This window comes from Tursiops truncatus, chromosome 16 (genome assembly GCF_011762595.2).
Source record: "Tursiops truncatus isolate mTurTru1 chromosome 16, mTurTru1.mat.Y, whole genome shotgun sequence".
Classification (NCBI taxonomy): Eukaryota; Metazoa; Chordata; class Mammalia; order Artiodactyla; family Delphinidae; genus Tursiops; species Tursiops truncatus.
The window spans coordinates 19,295,471-19,307,180 of NC_047049.1; positions in this window are offsets into that span (position 1 = coordinate 19,295,471).

The following is an 11,710-nucleotide window of genomic DNA, read 5'->3' on the forward strand; positions in this document are numbered from 1 at the left end:
TGACAGGATCCCAACAGCTTCTCTCCCTTTCTTACTCAGCTGGTGATGCTGTCTTTGATCACAGCATCATGGCTTTAGGACTTTGTCTCTGTTCCAGAAAAGCATTTACACTTACTGTGTCATAGCTTCCCTGACCTCCCAAGGCCAGTGCATCAAAAGAGAGTCACCATCTTGTGAATGGTGTTCTTCTGCTCCCAGATGACTGGCAGGGTGTGTGGGGCTGTCAGGAAAATTGTAGGAAATGTCTGAGCAGAGAGAAACAGCTGGCTCTTCTTATAGCATCGAGCACTGGGCCTGCATCATAGCAGGTGGTTCCACATACAGCCTCTGGCCGGTACTGCCCAGCTTTGAACACAGGCTCTACCACTTGCTAGTTATGCAAGCTTGGGCATGCTACTTGATCTCTCTGTCCCTGTTTCCTCATCTATAAAATGGGAATAATAATAATAATAATAGGACTTCCCTGGTGGTGCAGTGGTTAAGAATCCGCCTGCCAATGCAGGGGACACGGGTTCGAGCCCTGGTCTGGGAAGATCCCACATGCCGCAGAGCAACTAAGCTCTAGAGCCCATGAGCAACGAAGCTCTAGAGCCCGCAACTAAATTACTGAGCCCGCGAGCCACAACTACTGAAGCCCACGCACCTAGAGCCCGTGCTCTGCAACAAGAGAAGCCACCACAAGCAGAAGCCTGCGCACCTCAGCGAAGAGTAGCCCCCACTCGCCGCAACTAGAGAAAGCCTGCGCACAGCAACGAAGACCCAATGCAGCCATAAATAAATAAATAAATAAATAAATTTATAAAGAAAAAAATAATAATGAAGAGTTGCTATGTGTAAAGCAGTTAAAATACTGCCTGGCACATAACAGGCACCACATAAGTGTTTGCTATAATTACGACTAGAAAGATAGTTACTCCAAGGAATTGAAAATTACTTTTAACCAGAAGCTGTGGGTTTCCTTATCTTGGAGGCATTCACCTCCATCCCCAAAGGTCCTCCCACACACATGGAGCCATCTATTGCAGAGGTTGGCATGATTTTTCTGTAAAGGGACAAGTAGTAAATACTTTAGTGACTGCAGGTCACACAGTTTTTGTTACAACTACTCAACTCTACAGTTGTAGCATAGACAATTACGTAAACAAATGAATGAAGCTCCGTTCTAATAAAACTTTATTTATAAAATCAGGAGGCTGGTCATATTTAGCCTGCAGACCATAATTTGCCTGCCCCGATCTACTGGGATTCTACCATCTTACAAGACTCTCCTCTAATTGTGCCTCTTCTAAGAATGCTGCCGGCTCCCTGACGTGATATTTCAATTTTCTCTCCTTGGACTTCCAAAACACTGAGTTTGGAGGGAGATTAGTATCCTGGAAGGGATAGGCAGGAAATCTGGGTTTAAGCTCTGCCCTGCTTCATAACTTTGAGCAAGGCACTTAATATCTCTGGAGCCTCAGTTTACTCATCTGCAAAACAGGTATAAAATGTTTTGCCTTAGGGTGATGTGAAGATCAAATAGACCGATGCACAGGGATGTGACTTGCAAACTTGAAAGCATTACACAGTGGAAAGGGATCTTCATGGTATCCCTGGTGCCCAGCCCAGTGCTCAGTGCTTGTTCAGTGTTGACTGCACCAAATCCCCATGGTGGTATTCAATATAGATTTTTATATCAGATATATTGGCACATGTCTATACGTGTACTAATCTCCAGATGCAGCACTCAAGGGACACAAGCCCAGTAGAGAAAGGACAGCATTTCCTGGGGCAGAATCATCAGAGTTCTTGTTGACTTGAGGTATAGGTTGGAGTCACAGAGTCATGGATTGTCATGACAGAGAGTAAGGCTTCTAAAGGCTCATATGGTTTGAAATCTGTGTTAGTTTCCTGGGGCTGATGCAAAAATTCACCACAAATTTGGTGGCTTAAAGCAACAGAAATTTATTCTCTCAGTCCTGAAGGCAAGAAGTCTGAAATCAAGGTGTCAGCAGGGCCGCATCCCTTACAAAGGTTGTAGGGAAGAATTTGTTTCTTGCCCCTTCTACTTTCTCATGATTGCTGGCATTCCTTGGCTTGTAGCCACATCACTCCAATCTTTGCCTCCACCTTCACATCACATTCTACACTTCTTTGTCTCTTTTCTTCTTCTGTCTTTTATAAGGATGCTCGTCTTTTTATTTATTTATTTATTTATTTATTTATTTATTTATTTATTTATTTATTTATGGCTGCGTTGGGTCCTCGTTGCTGCACGCAGGCTTTCTCTAGTTGCAGCGAGCGGGGGCTACTCTTCATTGCGGTGTGCGGGCTTCTCATTGTGGTGGCTTCTCTTGTGGCAGAGCATGGGCTCTAGGCCCGCAGGCTTCAGCAGTTGTGGCTCACGGGCTCTAGAGCACAGGCTCAGTAGTTGTGGCACACAGGCTTAGTTGCTCTGTGGCATGTGGGATCTTCCCACACCAGGGCTCGAACCCGTGTCCCCTGCATTGGCAGGTGGATTCTTAACCACTGTGCCACCAGGGAAGTCTGGTTGCTTGTCTTTTGATTTAGGACCTGCTTGGGTAACCCAGGATGAATCTTATCTCAAGATCCTTAACTTAATTACATCTGCAAAGACCCTTTTCCCAAATAGGGTCAAAATCATAGGCTCCAAGGATTTAGATGTGGACTTATCTTCTAGGGGTCACTATTCAACCCACCACAGTATCTTTTTTTTTTTTTTTTTTTTCAGTACGCGGGCCTCTCACCGCCGTGGCCTCTCCCGTTGCGGAGCACAGGCTCCGGACGCGCAGGCTCAGCGGCCATGGCTCAAGGGCCTAGCCGCTCTGTGGCACGTGGGATCTTCCCGGACCGGGGCAGGAACCTATGTCCCCTGCATTGGCAGGCGGACTCTCAACCACTGCGCCACCGGGGAAGCCCTCTTGATTCATATTTCAAATTGCATTCCAGAAAAAGCATCAGCAAAGACATTCGACCTTACCCAATCTTATATAGTAACTACTCTTTCTGGGCTCTGATGGCCACCTTCATCAATGGACAAGAATATTACAGGTATCTGTTATGGAACCAGGGTTAAGCTTTGAAGAGCCTGCAGTATACTTGGGGCAACCAAATTGTATCCAAGAAACAAAACAAACAATAAAAAATGGAATCCAGTAAATCGGCAAACATTTATTGAGCACCTATTATGTGCCAGCTAGTGCCCTAGATGATGGAAATTATACATTGGTGAACAACACAGGAACAGTCCTTGCCTTCACACAACTTATAATCTGGAGGGTCCGGACTGGGATGCAGCACTTCATTCCTATCGTGAAGTTCAGAGAGAGAAGAGACCCACCGAGACCAGGTGGATAGGGGTCTTCAAGAAGGAAGATGACCCAGAAATGGACCTTGAAAAAGGAGTGAGGACTAGAGGGAAAGGGGTGGGTGGGCATGGAGGCTTGTGCCTCATTGCCTCCAGCTGTCTTATGGAGGCAGAAGTGAAAAGGGCTGGGGAGGCTCCATCATGAAAGACCAGGGCAGCCTTGAGCACTGGCCTGGCGGGGGAGGTCATATTTGTTTTGCTTTAGAAAACTAGAGACTCATAAAATTTTACGAGCAAGGAAAGGCCAACGCAAATCACTTAGGAAGAGCAGAAGGCTCTGGATGGGTCAAGCCTGGGGCCAGAGGCCAGCCATGCTCAGTGTTGTAAATCTCGTCCCGCTTCACAGACAAGGCATGGCAGCTTGACTTGGTGGCAGGCCTTACGCTATCTGGCACCTGGTGTCCTGAACCCCTGTCCCATGCCCTCCTCCATCTACCGTCTCTTCCTGATGCCCAGCACTGACCCTTCAGTAAGCTCCAAGCTTTTCTGAGACGTTGCCATTGCTTCCTGGGGCCCTGGGGTGAATGAGTCGCTCTGGTCCTGAGATGCATTAACTTCATGCTTTATTATTAATTGTCCAGGCCATGTGTTCCTGAGCCAGTTTTCTGGGAATTTCTTCTGTTCCACTACAATGTGTTCCCCAGGGGAGGGTGAACACCTAGTGATTGACCAGGTCTGTGTCCTTTTTGGCTATTAATATGCCTCTCTGGTTAGAATAGGGGTGCAGCGGAGGAGGCCTCCTTCCATTCCCTGTCTGACCAGAGCTGGAGGAGGGAAAAGATGTGGGGAACCCTGAAGGGATTATGGGGAGACCCCTTGTATGCAGAGAATCCCTCTTCCAACCCAGCTTAGCTCAGGCTGCTATAGAAGGTTACTGTAGACTGGGAGGCTTAAACAACACACATTTATTTCTCACAGTTCTGGAGGCCAGCAGCTCCAGATCAGGGTGCCGGCATGGTGGGGTTGTGGTGAGGACCCTCGTCCAGGCTGCAGAGTGCCAACTTCTCATTATGTCCATACATGGTGGACAGAGAGTAAGCTCTCTGGGGTCTCTTATAAGGGCACTAATCCCATTCAGGAGAGGTCTACGCCCATGACCAAATTACTTCCCTAAAGCCCCACCTCCCAAAACCATCACATTAGGGGTTGGGATTTCAACACATGTACACAAACATTCAATCCATTGCAATCCATAACACCAACGATGAGGTCCACTTCTGAGTCACAGGCCCACTGGGTGGAAGTGAGAGGCTGGCTTATTTAGAGTCTTCACAGAACACAGAAAGAGACTTTTTAAATCTCCTTCCTTTCCTGTAAATCGGACCTCACAATGTAGCCCCTACCCCGACGGGCAAGATGATTGTCCAAGGACAAAGGCAAGGCCACTGAGACTGCCACGTGGTGACCCATGCTCTGGGGCTTTCCTGGGCTTTCAGTGCAGTGGGAAAGAGTGACATCCACCGACCCTGAGCATAGGGACCCAGGTGAGTCACCAGAATGAGAGGGGGGCTTGAGATCCATCCCCAGACCAATCTCCTCATAGTGCAGAGAGGGCCTGTGATATGCAGGACCACACACCAGGGGCTGGGGTCAGAGCAGGCTCAGCTCCAGATCTCCTGCACCTGGACTGGAGCTCCTTGACTACTTTGCCAGGCCTCCAAGAGGTGGTCTGTCCTTCTGGAAGGTGATTTTCACCAGTGGAGGTGGTTTCAGCTTGCTATTACTTAGCACATCTCTGTTTTATTTAAAAATAGCAAAGTTCCTGAATGGGTGAGAAAAATCGATGGATCCATTTAAACCTCAAACAAAAACAATTCAGGTAAGACTACAAACATTTAGAAAAACTTGTCCTGGGAAGACTGTTCTCCCTACACAACTAACTATTAATACTGTCAAGGGTCAGAGTTGAGATGCAAAATAGAGAAACCAAGGACAATCTCACCAAACGGCCTTTATCTCAAGAGGGAATGGAGTCAGGAGTTTAAACAGAGTGGGGAGGTGAGGAAAGCTTACCAGAGGGAGTGCAAAAGGGGACTTACTGTGGACAAGTAAATGGGCCCACAGAAGCTGGGAAGTCCTCCTTTGCCTACACATGGTGGGCACTTGGAATACAGTGGTGAAGGAAAGAATGATGGTACAAAAGCGCCTGATCCCTGAGGTGACCTCTGGAAGTCCAACTCATTCACAGAGACTGGAAATTATGAATAAACTAGATGCCACATGGTACCGTCATATGCCCCATGCTGTAATACCTTGGGCCCTCTATTCATGCTGTCTTTCTCCTGACATGCTTCTCCCTGCCATCTCAGCCTGATGACATCCTATCCATCCTTTCATTCATTCACTCCCTCCCTCACCGATCAATATGTAGTGAGCACTCAAATTGTGCCAGCAGCTGGAGATACAGCTGTGAATAAGACAGAGTAACTGCCCTCTCCGAGCTCCTGTTTGGGAAATGGTGGAGATCAGGAGGTGAGGAGAGGGGAGAAGGCACGTATCAGTTAATAGTTAATTGTACAGGTAATTATTACAAGACAGTCGAGGTAAGTGCAAGGAAGCAGAAGAAGTACAGGGCATTCCAAGCATGTGATGGGATCCAGCCCAGTCTGGGGCAGTCAAGAAGGGCTTTCTTGGGGAAGTGACATTTGGGTGGAGCTCTGGAGGCTGAGTGTGAATTAATTAAGAGGAGGCAGACGTCATGGCAGGAAGAGGGGCCAGAATGTGTGCAGATCTGAGGGGCATGGCTTGTTTGAGGACATGAAAGGAAGATGTGGAGAGCGGGGCCCACTGGGGCCCAGTGAAGCAGTGGAGGCATGCGAGTGGGTATCCACTCAAGATTGAGAGTCATTTCTTGAGGCTGTTTACTTCAGAGAGAGAGAAAGGAAGGAGAGAATTAAGGTGCTAAAAATGAAAAGTTAATATGTCACACAGGAGCTGAAGGTCAGAGTCAGATAAGGTGTAATGGAGAAGGACCATGAAAGGCATAGGGAGTAAGGGGGCGCGGAGCTCGGAGAACTAAAGGAGATATATATTCTACCCAAAGGCATTTACATTTAAAATGTTAAAGCCTGTTACTGACCAGACAAAGCAAAATCTGAGAGTCAACACAGTTTTGGGCACTATTGTGGGGGAACAATGAATGTGCAGGAGGGAGCTGGGAACTGCTTGGCCGCAGAGCCAGAAAAAGAGCCAAGGGCGCCCCCGGGCCCTGGTTCCTCCCTGTGGCTGTCAGATTGTCTGCTCTACACCCACGCCCCTTGTGGCCCCCGCCAGCTTGCCTAGTGGGGCTCACCTGCCCCCAGAGTTACCCCACTCTCCCTAAAAGCAGAATGGAGGGCAGGATGGTGACTGCTGATTTGCATGAAAGGTGAGATGGAAAAAGGACCCTGAGCAGCCAGTCTTAGCTCAGGAGGGCCTGTCCAGGGGTTGCAAACACTGCTGGGTTCCCCCGTGCTCAGTGAGGCTGGCAAGTCAAGATGTGAGGATAGGATGGAGCTGGGAAAATAAACAGAAGGAAGATGTAGAAAGGAGTTAAAATAGGTGTGTAAGCTGAGAAAATAAGATTGCAGAACTGACACACTCATTGATTATTTCAGCGTGAACTACCTGGCACGATTTTGGATCGTCTGCAGCCCGTTATGGCTCTTTCAAAGCTTGAGGGTAGGGGAGTTTATTGGGGCCCTCCTTCACTTTCCCTTTGTGACAGTAAAGGCATGGCTGAGCTTTTCTTAAATGCAATCATGTTTGATCAGAAAACAAAAATTGCTTTTTTTCCCTCTTTGAGTTAAATGTCCTTCCACTTATTGCAGGGTTTTCTACACCTGATCTCAGTCGTGCAGAGGAAAGACGTTCAGCCTTTTTGTGTCTGCTTTCCCTGTAACTCTGATTAAGAACTACATTCATTCTTCATAGGGCAAACCTCTTTACTTGACAGGGAGAAGCATTTTCTTGGGTCTCATAAGGGAAGAAACATTTTAAAAGTTCATTTCAATACATAAACACGCTTCTTGCCACACACATGCATCTCATTGCTTGTTTCTACCACCCCGTAAAACAGAACGCGGAGAAATCCCTTAAAGGGAACTCAGCTCTCTGAGCCAGAAGTTTGAAATGACAGGCTCGTGAACAGTAAGTCCTGAGTGTGATGAGAATGTGTAGTTTCTTGCTGGCCCAGTGTGCGTGTCACTTAATGCCAGAATAGCATGGGGTTTATGTTCAGATATCCACTCTTTTCCTCTCAGTCCAAGGGGTTCCAGTGGAGTTGATGTTGACCTGAGTCTCAGGACTGGGACATCAGGACTGGGGCAACCAGGGAATCGCATTCTCTGGCTGGTTCAGGGACAGCCACCTGACTGGCCAATCAGGGTCAAGGAGACTCAATTACAGCTACTAGGAAAGAGGATTCTTTCTTGTTGTGTGAAAGCTGAAGGGGAGCTGAAGCTTGGGCTGCTATGGCATCTTGTCCCCGCAAGGGGTAGACCTCTGAGAACAGAGCTAATACACCAGAAGGTGAAGCCAAGATCGAGGAACTGAGTCCTGTGACATCATCTGAGCATTCGAATCCAGTGGTTCCTAAAGCCAGCCCTACACTATGGACTTGTACGCGAGACAATATATTTCCAGTTTTCCCCTGAGTTATTCTGAATTAGGTGTTCTCAATCTTCTGGGTATCACCTATCCAAGCATAAAGCAAAGTGGCTGGTTCCAGGATATGATTCCAGTAGAATCTGCCCCATTACTTTATAGTCACACCTTATACCTGTATAATGTTTTTGACTTCTTCTTTTAAAAAATTTTTTAAAATATTTATTTTATTTTATTTTATTTATTTGGCTCTATCAGGTCTTAGTTGCAGCACATGGCATCTTTCACTGTGGCCCGGGCTTCTCGTTGTGGCACGTGGGTTTCTCTCTAGTTGTGGCATGAGGGTTTTCTCTCTCTAGTTGCAGTGCAAGGGCTCCAGGGCGCGTGGGCTCTGTAGTTTGAGGCATGCGGTCTCTAGTTGAGGCACGAGCTCAGTAAGTGTGGCCCACGAGCTTAGTTGCCCTGCGGCACGTGGGATATTAGTCTCCCCACCAGGGATCGAACTTGCGCCCCCTGCATTGGAAGGTGGATTCTTTACCACCGGACCACCAGGGAAGTCCCTAAAATTTATTTTTAGAAAAATTTAAATTAAAACTTTGTTTTTAAATTTAAAAAATGTTTTTAGCTTCTTAAAGTACCTTGACCAATGTGTTACTGCATTGCGTGCAAACCATTCTTCTGGGAGTTTTCCCACATCACCTCCACATGACAAGCAGCTCTCTCAAGGGGGCGGGGTAGTAGACAGAAGAGCCCTGTTTTCCCAGCAGGCCTGCAGAAGACCCCTCCCTTCCCACATCCTCTTTTCTTGAAAGGAAAGTTAAGCATTTTAATAACTATCCAGGGAAACTCAGTCCGGAGAAGGTCAGTTGAAACGGAGAGGTCCTTATTTCACTGCAGCCTTGTAACAGACAAAAATCAGGAAAAATCCCAGGTGTCCCCCAGTTGGAATCTCTATACAGTGGAGTAGTATGACGCCTTTAACAAGGCAGAGCTAAATGTCCAATAGCCAAGAACTCTCAAGTAAAAAGGCAAACATTGTATGCAGTATGCCATTGTTTAGGTTTTTAAAAAGACCAAGGCTATCTATACATGTAATGTTGCATGTGCAGACTGTCTTTGGCAGAAACTAGTGACATTGTTGCCTCTGGAGAGTGGGCTGGGGAGGCTGGAGACAGGAATGAGAGCATGAGACTTTTTTTCCCTTTACCCCCCTTTTTACCTTTTGAATTTTGTATAATGCACATGTTTTACCTATTTTATATTTTTTAATTAGACTAACTTGAAAAAAAAAGCAATATAACAATTAAAAGCTATAAACACATACCCATTTCAGTGTGAAGCCACCACAGAGTTCTGAGCTGATTTGTAACTTGGCTTCTTCCAAAAGCTGAGGCTGGGGCTTGTTCTACTAGGATGCTGATTAGGGATGGTGGGCAGATTGGGAGTCAATTTTGAGAGATCTCAGAAGGAAAAAAACCACAAGACCTGTTAGAGCAATTAGGCAAAATTAAAATGAGATCTTTGGGGTGGGATTGAAAGACATGGTTAAGGAGTAGAACTAGGGGGGCCTGCAGCTGGGAAGGAAAAGAGGAGGCTGGTTATTCCCTGGAGGAAAAGCTAGGTCCTCGGTCCTCATTCAATGTCTTAACATTTCCTTGTGTGTCTCTACCCAGTCAATCTGGGCTATGTCCACAGGGGTTAGAACCATGACTGCTTCATTCTCTAATGCTTCTGGGGGACCCTATTCTGGACGAGTATATGGCTTGAAATACAATTGAGAGAAAAACCATTAAAAAATGTACCAAGCTCAAGGGGAGTGAACAGAGGAATGAAGGATGTAAGAACTTAAGAATCTCATGGGCCCCATACCATCACCAGGCCCCAGAGGAGGTGGCATCAGGAATGCAGGGTCCACACCAGGGAACAGCAACAGCAGCTGGGGAAACACTGACAAGGGCAGACAGCCTACAAGCAACAGGAGGCCTAACAACTCAATCTGAACCAGCCCCTGTGGTTCAAGAACCAGCGGGTCGAATGCTCTCAACAAGAGTGACACAACACCACAGCATTGGACTCCCCTGGCCCAAGACCCTTTCAAGGACCCTCTCTCACTCCCACAGCATCTGGGCGCCAAGCAGGGGCTCTGAAGACAGAAATGACTGCAGCACGAAATGTTACTGAATTTGTAGGAGAGTCTGACCCTGAAATGTCCTGAGAGGTCCTGCACAAATGTCCTGAGATGTCCCGACAGAGGGTGCATCCGACGTCATTGTCTAAAGCTGTGGCTTGATGGGCTCTGCTGCTGTTTACTGTTTCATAGTGTAACGAGCACAGCATCTACTTTTCCAGTCCACTGTTGGTCGTCATATGGCTTGTTTCCACTTTGCAACCATCACAAATCATGCTGCTTTCGTCATCGGGTTTGTGCACAAGTTGTCGTTACTTCCTAGGACTAGGACTTGGAGTGGAATTGTGGCTCACGAATCCAGCTTTTTAGGCTCAGCTTTAGTGAATGCTGCCAAAGACTGTTCCAAAGGCTTTGGCTGGTTTACGCTCCCGCCAGAGAGCTCCCACTGCTGAGCGCCCTCATCAACATTTGGAATTATGAGGCTTTGTTTCTGTTGATCTGGTGGCTCTGTGGCTTTCATTGTGGCTTTAATATTCTTTCCCCTGGTGATAGTGAGGTTGACCACTCCGCACGTGCTCACCAGGCATAAGGATTTCTCATGTAAATATCTGTTCACGTTTTGGGCCCTTTTTTTTTTTTTTTTTTTTTTTGCGGTATGCGGGCCTCTCACTGCTGTGGCCTTTCCCGTGGCGGAGCACAGGCTCCGGACACGCAGGCTCAGCGGCCTTGGCTCGCGGGCCCAGCCGCTCCGCGGCATGTGGGATCTTCCCAGACTGGGGCACGAACCCGCGTCCCCTGCATCGGCAGGCAGACTCTCAACCACTGCGCCACCAGGGAAGCCCTTGGGCCCATTTTTATTTGAATTGAGTCTTATAACTCCTTTAACAATTACTGTGCTGCAAACATTTTTTTTCTCCATTCTGGGGCTAGTTTCTCCATGTGTGTCTTTTCATGAACTGAATGCCTCGGTTTCAACATTGTCTATTTCATTGCTTCTCAGACTATCTAATGGTGATGAACCAGTTTTGTTTTGTTTTCTGTCAGTGGCAAATAGGTATGCTCTAAAATAAAATAAGATTGATATAAATTTTAAAATGTTTTAGAAACATTAAAAGTACTAAAACAATTGTCCTTCTCTGTCACTTTGACTTTTAATACTCTGCTAGATTTTCTTCAACGAAGCACCTGTCCTGAGCCAGACACATTGAGACACTTGACAGACGCCTTAGAGTCTAAAATGGAGAGGGTAAATATATCACACTGTCCTGGAGTGCTGAAAACCGAGCATGACAGAAAAAAAAAAATTGAGCTACCAGACATGAAAAAGAGGAACACTAGAAAACTAGTGTAAAGACAAAATGTCCTCAGGCAGAAAAGTCTGCAAACAACCGGATTAAGAACAGAGTCTGTTCTTCCCTAGCATATTTCTTGCCACATGAGTGGTCTACCAGAATCAAAAACAGGGAACACAGTGATCTTACTTGTTTACATGCCATCACCCAGGAGGCTCTATGGGGTTATCATTTTGCGGAAGAAGTCTGCTAGTGTCCAAGTTTGGAAATGAAAGTAAATTAATTTTAGATAAGGCGAAATCTTCTATTCCACTTGTTCACAGAATTCTTCACTAAAGT